Source organism: Macrobrachium rosenbergii, chromosome 29 (genome assembly GCF_040412425.1).
Source record: "Macrobrachium rosenbergii isolate ZJJX-2024 chromosome 29, ASM4041242v1, whole genome shotgun sequence".
NCBI classification, from domain to species: Eukaryota; Metazoa; Arthropoda; class Malacostraca; order Decapoda; family Palaemonidae; genus Macrobrachium; species Macrobrachium rosenbergii.
Genome location: NC_089769.1, coordinates 15704361 through 15719839, shown reverse-complemented (window position 1 = coordinate 15719839; position 15479 = coordinate 15704361). Strand labels below are relative to the sequence as shown.

The window sequence follows — 15479 nt, the reverse complement described above, 5'->3', positions numbered from 1 at the left end:
AGAGAGAGAGAATGTATAATTCTACAACAACGTCTTCAGAAGACTGGTAGATAGTGGAAGGAAGGAAGAACCGAACGAAAATACAAAAAGGTTTTCGGGAGAGAGAGAGAGAGAGAGAGAGAGAGAGAGAGAGAGAGAGAGAGAGAGAGAGAGAGAGAAAGGAAAAGTTGCATGAGGAATTAAGAAAAGTCAACACAATAACATTCTATTGGCTTTCCGGAGTGTGAAGAATAATCGCCTGGGTTTCCTTTTGATCGTGAGTTAATTATTTGCCTCTCAAACAGAAAACAATGAAAATGTCAGTCAGTGAAGAGATCAAGAACGGCGTTTAAACCACTTGATCTTGAGTATCGATGCTCAACTCTCATTGCTATTAACTTAATGGTAAATTATCTTGGTTTTTTAATATTAGTACCAGACACTTTTCGGCCGTAGGATCATTTCAGGGCAGCCACGTATCTTCTGTGAAATGCAATTAAATGAAAAGCCAAGAATTGATAAAATAGATTTTTTGTAAATGTTTTCCTGCTTCACATCCGTCTGAAAATTTTCCAAAATTTTACTAAAGCCCAAATCGATATATTATTATTATTATTATTATTATTATTATTATTATTATTATTATTATTATTATTATTATTATTATTATTATTATTATTATGACCGTATACACTTTTCTTGGGATACTCCTAAGAGTGTCAGAATGCATCAAGAGATGATACTGCAGACGCAGAATAAAAGATATAAACAAATAAGGAGGAGATGATAAAACTATATATATATATATATATATAGTATATATATATATATATATATATATATATATATATATATATATATATATATATATATATATATATATATATATCTCTCTGCAAAAGCAGACAGTTGCAATGTATCATGTAAAATGCTGCATTATAAGCATTTTCAAACCGATACAAGATGGCAAACTTCAAGAATTTATAAGTCATACAGCCCAAACAACACGTAGACCTTCAGAGACATAAAACTTCCTAAAAGTATAAAAACTAATAAAAACGGGGAAATGTGTCTTAAAACAACACGAATGCTCTTAAAGAGAGCGTTGAGTTTCCTAAAACGTCATTTTTTATAAACAACACATAGGTTTCAAGGCAACGATATAAGTTCTAAAGCCAACATGAAAATTCTTTAGGACAACATAAAGATTCTCTTACTCGACTTAAGGAGTGCTGGCCTGGACAAAACGGAGGAAGAATTGAGTACAGAAATCTGGCGAGAGAGAGAGAGAGAGAGAGAGAGAGAGAGAGATGGGGGCCGGGGTGCTATTAGCGAGGAACAAACTTACAAACAATAAGAAAAATATGCAATATGTATATCTGTTTTCGCGAGAGAGAGAGAGAGAGAGAGAGAGAGAGAGAGAGAGAGAGAGAGAGAGAGAGAGAGAGAGAGAGAGAGATGTGGCCTGGGTAATATTAGAGAGGAACTTACAAACAATAAAAAATTTTATGTGTGGATGTTTGTGTTTCTATGTACGTTTCATGTGTTTGTGTGTATGAGAGAGAGAGAGAGAGAGAGAGAGAGAGAGAGAGAGAGAGAGAGAGAGAGAGAGAGAGAGAGAAGGTTAACTGAAACAGACAGGCCTAGGGACAAGTAGACACAGGTGTGCCAAGGAAGGAAGAGAGAGAGAGAGAGAGAGAGAGAGAGAGAGAGAGAGAGAGAGAGAGAGAGAGAGAGAGCGAACGATAATAATCTGGTACATGACAAACTATGATAAATGATGTTATTGTTGTCGAGAATAAATGCAGTAAGTCTTCCGATGGAGACAAATCGCTGATACAAACGGCTGAAACTGTTCGGCCCGGGATGATTTGCTTTGCTTCTCTCCCCTTGAACTTTCACCTTAAAATGATCAAATAGAAACATGAAACTGTTTTGTTTTCAGTGTCTTGATAATAATAAAAATGCATAATATTTGCTTAGTAAATAATTTTATATAAGGTAGTTTTGTGGGCTTGATTCATATGTATATATATATGCATATATACTATATATATACATACTTATATATATATATATATATATATATATATATATATATATATATATATATGTATATATATATATATATATATATATATATATATATATATATATATATATATATATATATATATATATATTATATTATACACAAATATATACATATATATATATATATAATATATATACATATATACACATACACATATATACACACATATATATATATATATATATATATATATATATATATATATATATATATATATATATATATATGAAGAAAAGACCCATAAAACACTATTTGAACGTTGCAACCATATATTCCAGGCACTTCCTTCTGTGCCCTGTTCACTGGTAAAATATGGACAGATGAAATGTTACAAGGGTATATATACAAAGCATATATAGGTGTGGCTTTGTACATATACCCTTGTAACATTTCATCTGTCCATATTTTACCAGTGAACAGGGGCACAGAAGGAAGTGCCCGAAATATATGGTTGCAACGTTCAAATAGTGTTTTATGGGCCTTTTTATCTTCATATTATACTGTAGTATTAGAGTAAAAGACATTCATATATATTACTATATTATATATATATATATATATATATATATATATATATATATATATATATATATATATATATATATATATATACATATACATATACATATATATATATATATACATATACATATACATATATAAAGACAATTGAATCTACAAAACCTGTTGAGAAATGAACTACAAAAATAAGCGCATTCATGAGCAGAATGATTAGAAGGTAAAGTTTTACAAATCCACGGTTGGAAAACAGGTGCTTGCACCTGACAGGTGTTTGTAGGCGGAGACCTACCCTCATTAGTGACAGGTCAAATTTGACAAAGTAGGGCTCTCTGAGGATTTGTAAAAGTCGACCTGTCACTAATGAGAGTAGGACTCCGTCTACAAACAGCTGTCAGGTGAAATTACTTGTTTTCCAATTGTCTGTACGCTCGGGTGTACTGTCCTGCAAGTATATATATCACGGATTTCTACAACCGTTTTTCATTTCTCCCTTGTGGTGTTTGATATATATATATATATATATATATATATATATATATATATATATATATATATATATATTTATATATATACATATGTATGTATATATATATATATATATATATATATATATATATATATATATATATATATATACATACATACAGTAATACTTATTTGTCACTAATAGCGTGAGACAATGTATTCAGTTAAGGCAACACGAAAAATAAAAGAGAGTGGTACCAAGAGTTTTCCTGTTACCTTAACACGCAAATGTGTTGAAATAACACGAAAGCGCCTGGTACTGCTTTTATTTTTCCTGTGGCCTCAGCTGAATGTATGTACAAATATCCCTGGGCATGGTTGTGAACCCCCAAATAACAAAATACAAATACATACACTTTTGAATTTCACTCAGTGATGTTGGAGACACATCATCATTAATTTCAACCCATTTCAAAGAGACCTTAAAATTTGAAGGACTTGGAAGCCTAGTCGAAACTTAAGTAAATGATAGAGTGTAGGATTCATCTCTCTCATTCTTGGGCCAATCAACAAACAAACCTTCAGCGCCCAAAACGGAAGATTTTATGGGATCTCTCATAATATATGGGAGCTCTCGGGTTAAACGAATGTCTTCAGGAAAATGGTTGCCGGTTCCATTCTCTCTCTCTCTCTCTCTCTCTCTCTCTCTCTCTCTCTCTCTCTCTCTTTTCAACCTGATCTTTACCTGTCTATATCTATGTAACCATTAATAAACCTTTCTCTATAATTACGCCTCTCAGCGATTATCTGTTTATGTGATCACTTCTCAGTCTCCATCTCTGTCAACCATATCCTCAATCTGAATCTATCTCTCTATCCATGTATCTATCCACAATCATATTTTTTACCTTAAGAAAATTTCTGTGACGTATAACACTAAAAAACACTTCTGTCTAAGATAAGACATTTCTCACCTCCCCTGTTTTCCTTCCGCTCCGCATTTGTTTCCTTGGTGCATTCGGTAGCAATAAAGAAAATAAAGTAATCGTAATTTATCTAGTTTTAACGAAATTTGAATAGTTCTACACACCTGTATAGTCTTAAGCTGTTGAAGTGAAATTGCTGGGAAAGGTGAAAAGCCTTCTTGCAAAATTCTTTTGCGGTGGATAAAATCTTCGTGGGTGGAGTTGTCTCAGGACTAAAGTAACTGGGTGAAATCATGGGTGAATTTTCAGGTATTCTATAACGCTTACTTTTCTGAAAAAGAAATATTGATAGTAATAATAATAAAAATAATAATTATTATTACTGACTTTCTAAAGCTATAAACTTCTGAAGTGCCACTACATATATTATTCGCGAGTTTCCATTAGAATGCCCCTCATTGCCGAGGCTATAAAGACCCTATATTTTTCCTATCCGGCTAAATAACATAGTATTTGAATTTCTCGTGAAAGATTATACTATGATTAATATATTAGCTAATATGATTGTACATGTGACGTGTTGATAATTCATGAATGTTAACTACGAACACAGCATTTTGAAAGTATTTGTCAATGGTATTGTTTCGACTTCCCGTGATCAGTGGAACAGTAGTGGGTTTTTTTACGAAAAAGCGCAGCACCTGCCACATTTTCCACGTCAACAAATCCTTCCCAGAACGGCAATGGATAAAGATACAAAAATTAATTTATGAAATTTGGGCTGTCAAGTCGAGCTACTGGGGCACCTTCGGCCATTCAGCGCTCAGCAAGGTGAAGTGATCCAAAAAATAAAGGAGATTCATTACGAGAATCTAATTCTAAAGGTAAAAGTAGGAGAAAACCCCACTATTGCACCAAGAGGTAATAGCTAGCGATGCTGGACAGGAGGAGTGAAAAAAGTAAATGGGTATGGAGGTAAAGTAAAAGGCTTAAAAAGTAGACACAGCTAGGGACTGAAGGGCCGCTGAAAATTCCCTTCAGTACTGCTTACAGTGCACCACTACCGCCGTACGGAGGTATGGTTTTTGGGGAGACAGGTCTCAATTCAAGCAAACGTTTTTCAACAGAAAGAGACGAAGTCTACAGTAACAGTTCTCCTTGCAAACCTTGCAAACTGTAATGCACCGAACCAAATCCATTGTAAATAATTGCATATGTGGATCCATCTGCAACTATATAGCTGTAGCTGCTCGGGAGATGAACACAAAAGCATACATATATACTTACATAACATACATACATACATACACACTCAAACTATTTCAAGTAAGTAATAAGTAATCGAATTCCTTAGGACCTACCTCATCTGATTTATTCCATATTCCTGGCTTTCTCACAGAACAAGGGAAGGATACGTTTAATCTTTATCATCAGGTTATTTCAGGCGTGGAAAACCCTCCCTTTATCAATTGCATAATTTCGTTTCAAAACTTACCTCTCTCGATTTGTAAAGTCACTCGTGAGTTCTGAAATGGAAAAGAAATAACTCAATGTTGAATGAAAAAGAATTCGACTGCATTGGAAGAAAAGCATTTCAAATTAAACTGCACACATTTAAACTGCAGTTAAAAGAAATACAATTAAATTGGAATGACCTATTCCTAAAAAAATTCCTGCAAAAAATTCTTGACTATTTGTAACCAATATTTATTTGATCTCATTGCACGCATCAGGACCTATGGGTCTCAAAGATACTGAAGGGAAATGGTGAACTCGAGTGTCAGTCGAGCGGATCAGTCCTTCATAGTTTCACACCTAGGATACTGATCTCCCTAGAATCCTTTACAAGGTTTTCATTACGTAAACTTCATGACAAGATGCTTCAGTGACATTAACAAAGTCTCCTACTCTTATAAAACTGGGTCCCATAAGATTTAGACAAATGAAACAAACGCTCGGTTTGTGAGTATCTGAAATATATTTTTTTATAAGGGCTTTGAAGATTGCAAAGTTATAATCATAATGATAGTAATGAAAAACTTGTAACTGAAATAATAATAATAATAATAATAATAATAATAATAATAATAATAATAATAATAATAATAATAATATCACAAAAACTACTACTTTTATAAGAAATGAGTTCACCAGTAGCGTGTTTCAGTTACGAACATAACACATTTTGGCATAAGTAGGCTCCACTAAGTCTTTAGTAAAATGGAAATCTCTATAGGCTTCTGATCACTGGGAAATACTAAAAACCGTATCGTCTGGTGAATAATAATAATAATAATAATAATAATAATAATAATAATAATAATAATAATAATAATCAACTTTAAAATCGAGTATTATTCCGGTGAATAATAATAATAATAATAATAATAATAATAATAATAATAATAATAACAACAAACTTCAAAACCTAATATTTTCGGAAAAGGCAAAAAACACCTTCCACCGTGCAGCGGAGGAGCACGATATCGCGTAGATGTTGAAATTAGATTATAAAGGAAGAAGAAGAAGAAGAAGAAGAAGAAGAAGAAGAAGAAGAAGAGGAGGAAAAAAAAACAATGGAGAGAAGCGCACAGGGTCCCATCCATTGTGTCCGTCGGACGTTGACGAATGGGCGAAGCCCCTTGGATTGTAATTAACATTTGTAAGACGTCTATCCTTTACCCCTTAACCCATTAATCAACCGGCACCAGCCTTCCCTTATCTTTCTCGTATCTCCTTATCCCCATTTATGGGGAATAGGAGAAGAATAGGAGCTCATCTCTCTCTCTCCCTCCCCTCTCCCTCTCCCTCGGGGGTGGGGATGAACCAGGCGGTCTGGAAGAATTTGCAAAGGCTTTATGGTGGGGGGAAGATGACTGGGATGGCTGGAGGTATGGGGTTGGAGGGAAGGAGGGGGAAGGTGGAGATCGGAGAGGGTGGGGAGAAGTTATGTGGAAGGAGGGAGATAAGGAAGTTCGGATGGATTTATTGTTATTATATTTTCTTTTATTATTCGTAAAGCGCATCCAGTCTGAAGGAACATGTAAAATTCACGTACTTGCGTTAGCTGGCTTCCACTAAAAGCAATGACGTAGTAAAAACATACAGAAGGTAAAGCTGTAAAAAAAAAATGTACCAAATAAAGATAAGTATCTCTGTAATAAAAGCAAGAAAAACAACAGAAAGACGAAATAAAAGCGAGAAGGAAAAGTTCCCTTCCTTGCACGCTCCAGCAAAGAACGGAAGATACAGAGCCGTCAGAACATTTGATATAAGAAAGTGATCACCTATTTGTATAAGGCAAGTAAATTTTGCATCTGAAATGGCCAAGCAACCAGATATAATGGCTGACACACTCCTGTCAATGAAGGAAAGTAAATGAAAAGAGGAGATGCTGATAGCCAACAACAGTCAAGTTATGTGGAAGGGTGAGATATGTGGATCAAAAGAAGTCATCTGGATGGAGGGTGACCAAGTACCTGGATGCTAGGAAGTTATGTGCAACAGGCTAAGGAAGGTATTTGGAGGGTCTAAGGGGAGAAAGGGGGATGGTGTGGTTCTATGGGTGGGGGTGAGGGGAGGGGGATAAGGAATAAGACGGAGGAACAGTGTTAGAAGCAGGTGGGAAGGAGGAGGCAGTATTTGGTCAGGACATGAATTAAAAAAAAGGGAAGGAAGAAAGGAAAGAAAGAAAGAAAGGTTCCACCCTTTCTCTGGTAATAAAAAAGAAAAGATACAACGTTATTAGGGATTATCTCATTCTTTCTTTTGTGTTCTGCATCTGCACACCTGTCGTATTTTGAAGCTTTCCTATAAACTTCTTTTACGAAATAAACACACGAAGAGTAATTGAAGGATTACTTTCCGTAGCGAGCAAATGTTCATTGTCTGTAAATATCGCAGTTAATTTGAAATTAAAATAGATTTTGTTTATCGCTGAAACCTGATTCGCTGAAGTGGCAATATTACTGCAAACGTTTTATGTTCAATAACGCAATTTAATTTAGGCAAGGAAATAAGTTGTTCGTTTTTGAACGAACCACTTTTAGTTAGTTTCACCAAGAAGTTTTCTAAAAAAAAAAAAAAAGGAATATTTTTAATCTCATGACTAATGTTAGTTAAGTATTCATGCCTCGTTACATCCTATTATTATTTCAAGTTAACTATGATGTTTAGGTTATGCATAGCTACCTCTCGAACTGTATATAATATAGTATACTATTCTGCTTTGGTTATTTCGAAATTTGTCAAGATGAAAAGTGCATATGGTACGACAACCATATCATCAAAAAAAGTTTTATATGAAAAAATAAATGTTACGTAAAGGATTATTGCGAATCCATGGGTCTTTGATTTATTTGTATATTTTTTTATTTAAGTATTCATTTCGTTGAGCAGAAGAACGTGCAGGTTTACAAACACCTAGAAATATTTTCTGACTGTCTTCATTATTATAACAGCCACGTACAGAGTTTAACTACCGAATATTCCATAGTTTTTAAGTATATATATATATATATATATATATATATATATATATATATATATATATATATATATATATATATATATATAGTCACGAATATAAGTCACCTGTCCTTCTTAGAGTGTAATGATGCACGATGCTAAGGCAATTTACGTATTCTATTAACATAAAGGTAGGCGTGTGAACAACACTGCTGCCTAACAAAGGACAGGTGATGGGAAAACATTACCCCTTCCTGGAAGAATCTTTCCTTCCTCACACCTTAAAAATAATCTCTTAATTTTCCTCCTTGAACTAGTGACTGTTCGAGCCTCTCTTCCAGGTACTGCCTTCCGAGACGACAAATCCCCACCGGAGGCATAGATGAACCGGCAAAGGGGATTAATTCCAAAAGAGAAAGCGCCCGGGCCTTAACAACAGAATCACCACATGGCCAGGGCACAGCGCATGGTGTACCGCATGGTGTACCGCATGGCAAAAGCATGGAAAGCATAGAAAATGGACAGCGAGGTTTGCAGGCACTGCCACATAGGAGGAGAGGAATCATAATCCACTGAGGTTTTAAATGACAACACCCAGGTGGTGCTTGTCAGAAATGCCTGGCCCTGGACTACAACCACTTGTCCCTTGCCTCGTCCGCGCCATCAGAGCCCTGATTTTCTCACGCAGCTGTTTCGAGCCCAAGTCTTCCTCTGTGATGAAGCCCCTTAATTCATGCCCTCCCTGCTGGCACTGAAGACAAGGTCCCCTGTCTCCTACAGAAAGGTAATGTACCCAAAGAGAGGTTTTGAATCAGCCACAACCCTGTTATTCTCCTACTGGATTTATTTTCCTTTCTTTCGTGCAATATTTTCACGAGATCTGATTTGCTTAGTGCAGAGAGTAAATTATTCCAGTTCACATTCATACCAGTGCTTAGAATCGAGTTGCTTTGGCAACTTATGTGCAACCCCCTAGATTCCGTAATTCGCTACTTAAATCAATGTGAGTAACCGATGCATTCTCGTTTGCAGATGGAGTTGCTAGCTGTGGAATCATCTGTTCACCCCTGTGCTTGTACCATGGTTACCACCAATGCCTCTCACCCAACGGTTCTACAAAGTGGATTTTGTACGTTGTTGTTATTGTGTAATTCACTGCAATTTTAGTTATTCGACAGGAATCTGTTCTCATCCTCTCTGGTTTTGCAAATTCCCTATTATCCTGATTTAATTTGTTAATATAAGTATAAGCAACTTTAGTGAACTTCAAGTGTTTATCTAAACTCTCCCCATTGAAGTAAAGCCTTCAGCTTAACCTTATTCTTGATGTTGGTTACCTGAGACTACACCTGCACTCAGAACTGAACCCACGTGGCAATTTCCCTATTCTCCTCCAGGTAAAACATAACAATATATGTATATATATATATATGCTTAAAAAATCACGGTAGATACACGTGACTTCAGTGTATAAGCGATCCCACAGGAAAAAGACAGGCAGAAGTTCAGTACCAAGCGCTTTCACGTTTATTGACGCATCGTCAATAAACGTGAAAGCGCTTATACTACTGAACTTCTGCCTGTCTTTTTCCTGTGGGATATATGCTATATATATATATATATATATATATATATATATATATATATATATATATATATATATATATATATATATATATATATATATATATATATATATATATATATATATTATGCATAGATTCATCATATACATATATGAATAACTTGTTAATTCTTTTATCTGTGTGCTGCTAGGTCTACAATATATGATGAAGTCAGAATTTTCACAACTATCAGGGTTTGTTTTAAAACAGAATATATATATATATATATATAATGCGGATTATCAAAATATATTTATCAAGATTCTCATATACATATATGTGTGCGTGTGTGTGTGTGTAATATACAAACCGGCTCTCCTTGTTAAAACAGAACCTGCTAGCTATGAAAATGCGGATTTCAAAATATATTCAAGACCCACCGGTTGCGTTGGAAAATAAAAAAGAATTAACAGGCTATTCAAGCATCCTTCTATTTATCCTCACGAAAAATCAGAATTGTGTCCTTGCATCCTCGGTCAACTGTAAGTAAAACAAACTACACTCTAAATAAATCTTGGAGATTGCCAGTGTTTCTCTCCATAATAATGTTTTCAGATGCAGAAATTGCTGAGATATCGGTCATATATATTGCAAATTTGCCAGGAAGAATCAATGTTTTTCATCAACCAGAAAAAATTCACAATCAAACAAGCCTCAGTATAATATAGTCTCGCTTGTGCTGTGTGCGTGTGTGTACTTAACCTCTTGTGCGTAAATATACATACACCCCTCACTTAGTTCGCATAAAGATTTTATCAAATGGCCCGCCCACAATTTATCTTGAAACAATCTGGTAGCTAGATAAATGCGTACAATTCTCGTATGATTGAGGATTTCATTTTCTTAGAGACAAACATTTTGCAGCGAGATCCCCTTTGTTAGAAACCCTCTCTGAACACAGTTTGAAGTTGAAGCATTGCCAATATTTATGTTAATTTCGAGCAGTGGAAAAAATAAAGCACTCAGGGTATGTAAATGGATCAGGATTATGCTTATCAAGTGACAGAAGAAGGCGATACAGATTTGATTGAGATTGAAGACCAGTGAGCAGAAGCCTTATAGAGAGTCTGTTCGCGGCAGAAATTAGAGAGTGGACGGAAATATTATAATGTTAGCAATAATAATTTACTTGCGTTTTTATGTTTATTTATTAATTTGTTAATTTAGTTATTCTTTTCTAACAACTGGTCTCTTCTTTCTGTATTTCCTATTGGCTTCTCTTATTTCTTTCAAATGAATAACATATTCTTTGGAAGCTTGTTAATTTCAGGTCAACGGGCCATGTGGGCTTGTTCCATGTAAATAGGATGTCTTCTGAATAATAATAATAATAATAATAATAATAATAATAATAATAATAATAATAATAATAATAATAATAATAATATAACTTGAGATAAAAGGAAATACAGAAACGATACAGGAACCATACCATGAAATAAAAATGTAAGACGAAAAAGAATTATAGAACTGAAGTGGCTTTCGCCTTGAAATACCGCAAAGACTGTGCAAGAAAAGTAAGCCTGCGTAAAAAGTAAGCCTACAGACTGCTGGGAATTTAGAAATTAAACAGGCGTTAAAGCACTGCAACAAAATAAACAAAAAAAAAGATGGAAGACTTTCTACTTAAAAATAAAAACAGGTGAAAAATGTAAACTCAAGCCAAAATCAAGATTAAAACAGAGAGATCATTCTCACTCGAAAAATGACCTGAACACGAGAAACACATTACGAGGAATTCACCTTGGATGTCAACCAAAAGACTGAGGCGATAAAAAAACAATATGTATTTTTCCTACCAAAGTCATGATGACACATATAAAGAGCAACGAGACGCCTTACAAAGCCCGAGGAGAGCCGTAGCCTTGGTCACACCTGTATATGCTATCCATATTGGTCCTTCAATTAATCAGTGGATGCGATATCCACGCCCACTCATCTATCTGCAGGATACCATCGGAGTCGTCCTTCTGACAACGCGCTGATATAATCGACGATGATGACTCTCTCTTGAGGGCGAGGATTGTTCCTCGCGGGGGAGTCAAGGAGGATTTAGTGGAATCCTCGCGACCAGGAATCGCCCTGCTGTCTCTTGTAGGAGGGGAGGCGATAGATCAGCCTTTAATTGGGGGGAGATTTTTATCCCTTTTTTCCAGATAAGTCAGACGTTATAAGTACGGTTTCTCTAAAGGAATGACGTGCTGTAAATAGTATTTAAGGTAAATGTGAGGAATATCGTTCGCATTTTTGGTTTGTCTAAGAAATCCTAAATGTAAAATCTCAAGATATCCGCAGATGTTTTGGTATATTGTTGATCAAGATTTTCTTTCTTCATTTTTATGGTTCCCATTAAATCTATATCAGTACACTTACATGTTAAAAGTATATATATATATATATATATATATATATATATATATATATATATATATATATATATATATATATATATATATATATATATATATATATATATATATGTGTGTGTGTGTGTGTGTGTGTGTGTGTGTGTATGTGCGTGTGCGTGTGGTGTGTGTGCATACCCTAATCAGTGAATTATGTATCTAGCACTTAGGGAAGCGTGGAGGTCGCAACTAGAATTAGAATATATAGGACAAGCAGCTACACCATAGAAAGATTTCCAAAATCCTGAGGGCTAGCACCTGGCGCCACCTTCTTTCAGGGGTAAGAGGCGCAAGGTGATATATATAAACTTACACAAAAAGTATTTCATTCATCTACATGAGAGGATATCAGGCATCGGAAAATTAGCTATCATCCACACCCAGAGACACACACACACACACACAGCTTTATTCAACTAAATCTCGTGCCAGTTGGTGCCGTTCGTGAATTTTAAGGTCCTCTTGTTCAGGTTATTCCTCCACCCTTGAATGAAAAAGGTGAAAATGTTGAGGTAAGATGTTTGCAAAGTATATGCGGTTTGCAAAGAATGGAATGATGTGACTACAGAGGTTTTTAAAGGTGGTATAAAGATTATTTTATGCCACCTTTAAAAACTCCACAGTCCCCACCATTCCCATCTTTGTAAACTGCATATACTTTGCAAACATTTTACCTCAACATTTTCAACTTTTTCATTCACATCAAACGTCCACATTTTATCGCATATAGTTTTCTTAACACTCCTTTTATACTTTGCAGCTTTGGCCACCATCCGCACTCCAGTTCTCTTCCAAATCTTTTGCATGCACCTTGCAACCTTCCTCGCATTACCTAGTCTGGGATTTATATCTTTTCTCATCCTACCATTAGCTGTTCCATTGCTCCCAAATACCCAAACAAATCAGTTGGTTTAATTTTTCCACTATCCACAATAACATTCATCGTTCCATCCTCCATCTTTTCATTAACTTTCATTACCTAACTCATGCTCATATTCAGTTTTAACTTTCTCTTCTTCCACTCGCTTTCGAATGCTTTCCTAATGATAAATATCTCTTTCCTCCAATATAAAATGACTTCTATGAAAATCCCACTATGGATTTTGAAGGTATTATAGAATATGACATCCTGAGTAGACTGGAATAAGGTCAGTTGTCGAAGGAAGGACGGAAGTATGACAGAAAGGTCCACCTGAGTTTTTCACCAGTTAGGGTATTTGGTTTACGAAGCTCATGGACGATATTTGCGTATTCAGTTAAATTATGTTTTAAAATTCGATAAAACAAGGTTAATTCAACCAAGGCAGCCAGGGTAGTTTTGATATATTATATTATTCAAGCAACGAAATTTTAGAAAAAATGTGTTTCTATTACAAAACTCAGTATATGTATATATATATATATATATATATATATATATATATATATATATATATATATATATATATATATATATAGAGAGAGAGAGAGAGAGAGAGAGAGAGAGAGAGAGAGAGAGAGAGAGAGAGAGATAAATAGATGCGAAAGAGAGGGAACCTAAATAATCTTAAGGTACTTAAGTATAAATAATCTCATGTGGAGGGTATTAAATATAATTTTGATATTCGTAACATAAGAAAAATGGAGGGTATTAAATATAATTTTCATATTCGTAACATAAGAAAAATATCACAAAATTCAAAAGCATATTCGTAATCTTAGCGGAGCCTTCGAAGTCGAAGTCAGCCTCGAAATCCAAAGCTAAACACCGCAGTGTTTGTCAAGATGTTTGTCTGAGTTTGTCTGTGTTTGTCGTACGTGATGGCCCTGCCGTCAGGTCTATTGTTTAACAAGTTCGGAGAGCTTTTGTTTAATGCTTTACATAATGGAATATAAAAGAGAAAGAAAAAAAGCAAGGATCTCAGCGTGGCTACAGCGTCTATACTCCCACTGTTCCAATGACGTGACCATGAATCGAGTTCGGTCTATATGTTCTCCTGAAGAGACAAAAAAAAAAAAAAAAAACTGATCTAAAAACAAAGGTTGTTCGTGTCAAAGCTAAGGTTTTATAAATCATAAAACAATTATTTTTTTTTTTTTTTTTGATAAGTTTCTTTTTTTAAGTCGTGCAGGTAAATGTTCTGAAAAATGAGGAGGAATATGAAACTTATTTGTTCAACTGAAGTGAAAATGTTTTTGGCTGCTAATGCAAAGGTCACGTTTTTGGAGGACTGACATACTATGCTTGTGTACACCCATACATATTTATATACACACACACTCATATATATATATATATATATATATATATATATATATATATATATATATATATATATATATAATATATATATATATATATATATATATATATATATATATATATATATATATTCTTTTTAACACTACATCGCTTCATTTATCAGAAGGTGAGTCCAAAAAACCAACGCAACATTCACGTCTACAATCAGACTGCCTACTGAATCATTCATGAACCTAATGTGTAATAAAACTTCCACGACATTAGTTTCTTCATACACCTAACCAGGAGGCTCATCAGCAGTGCTTCTAACTCCTCCCCTTACACACATTCTCTCGCTTCTTGGATATTAAGACCCTTCCTATACACTACTTCTTTCGCGCAATCGATCCAATCCAACCATTTCTAGGGCATTCTGTCCTCTTTCCCTGTGACACGTCGAAATAATACTCTCTTTTCACCTTTATGTATCATCGTCAGTCCTTTCTGTATAACGAACAAACTCAAAGTACTCTTCACCTACAAACCGTCATCCATTCTTTCCATGTGACCGAACCATCTCAAAGTACTCCATCCAATCTTTCACCTGTGACAACCATTTTGACCACTTCTGCCTAAATTCACATTTCTAATACTGTCAGCTATTCCGATGCCGCACACACTTCGTAAAACAATTCATCTCAGCTTTTGTCTTTCATTAGCATTCAGTGTCCACACTCCTCATCAATAAAGTGGGGTTGGCTAACCAATTCTTTT

The 15479-nt window shown here is 34.8% G+C and overlaps 1 protein-coding gene across 1 annotated transcript in view; it reads right to left on the bottom strand.

Moving 5' to 3' along the window:
- Positions 1–5523, bottom strand: part of LOC136854618 (uncharacterized) — a 273800-nt gene extending 268277 nt beyond the window's left edge. The window contains exon 1 of the mRNA XM_067131148.1: positions 5483–5523. The gene's annotated coding sequence lies outside the window, so the exon portion shown is untranslated. The remainder of the gene's footprint in view (positions 1–5482) is intronic.
- Positions 5524–15479: the final 9956 nt, after the last annotated feature.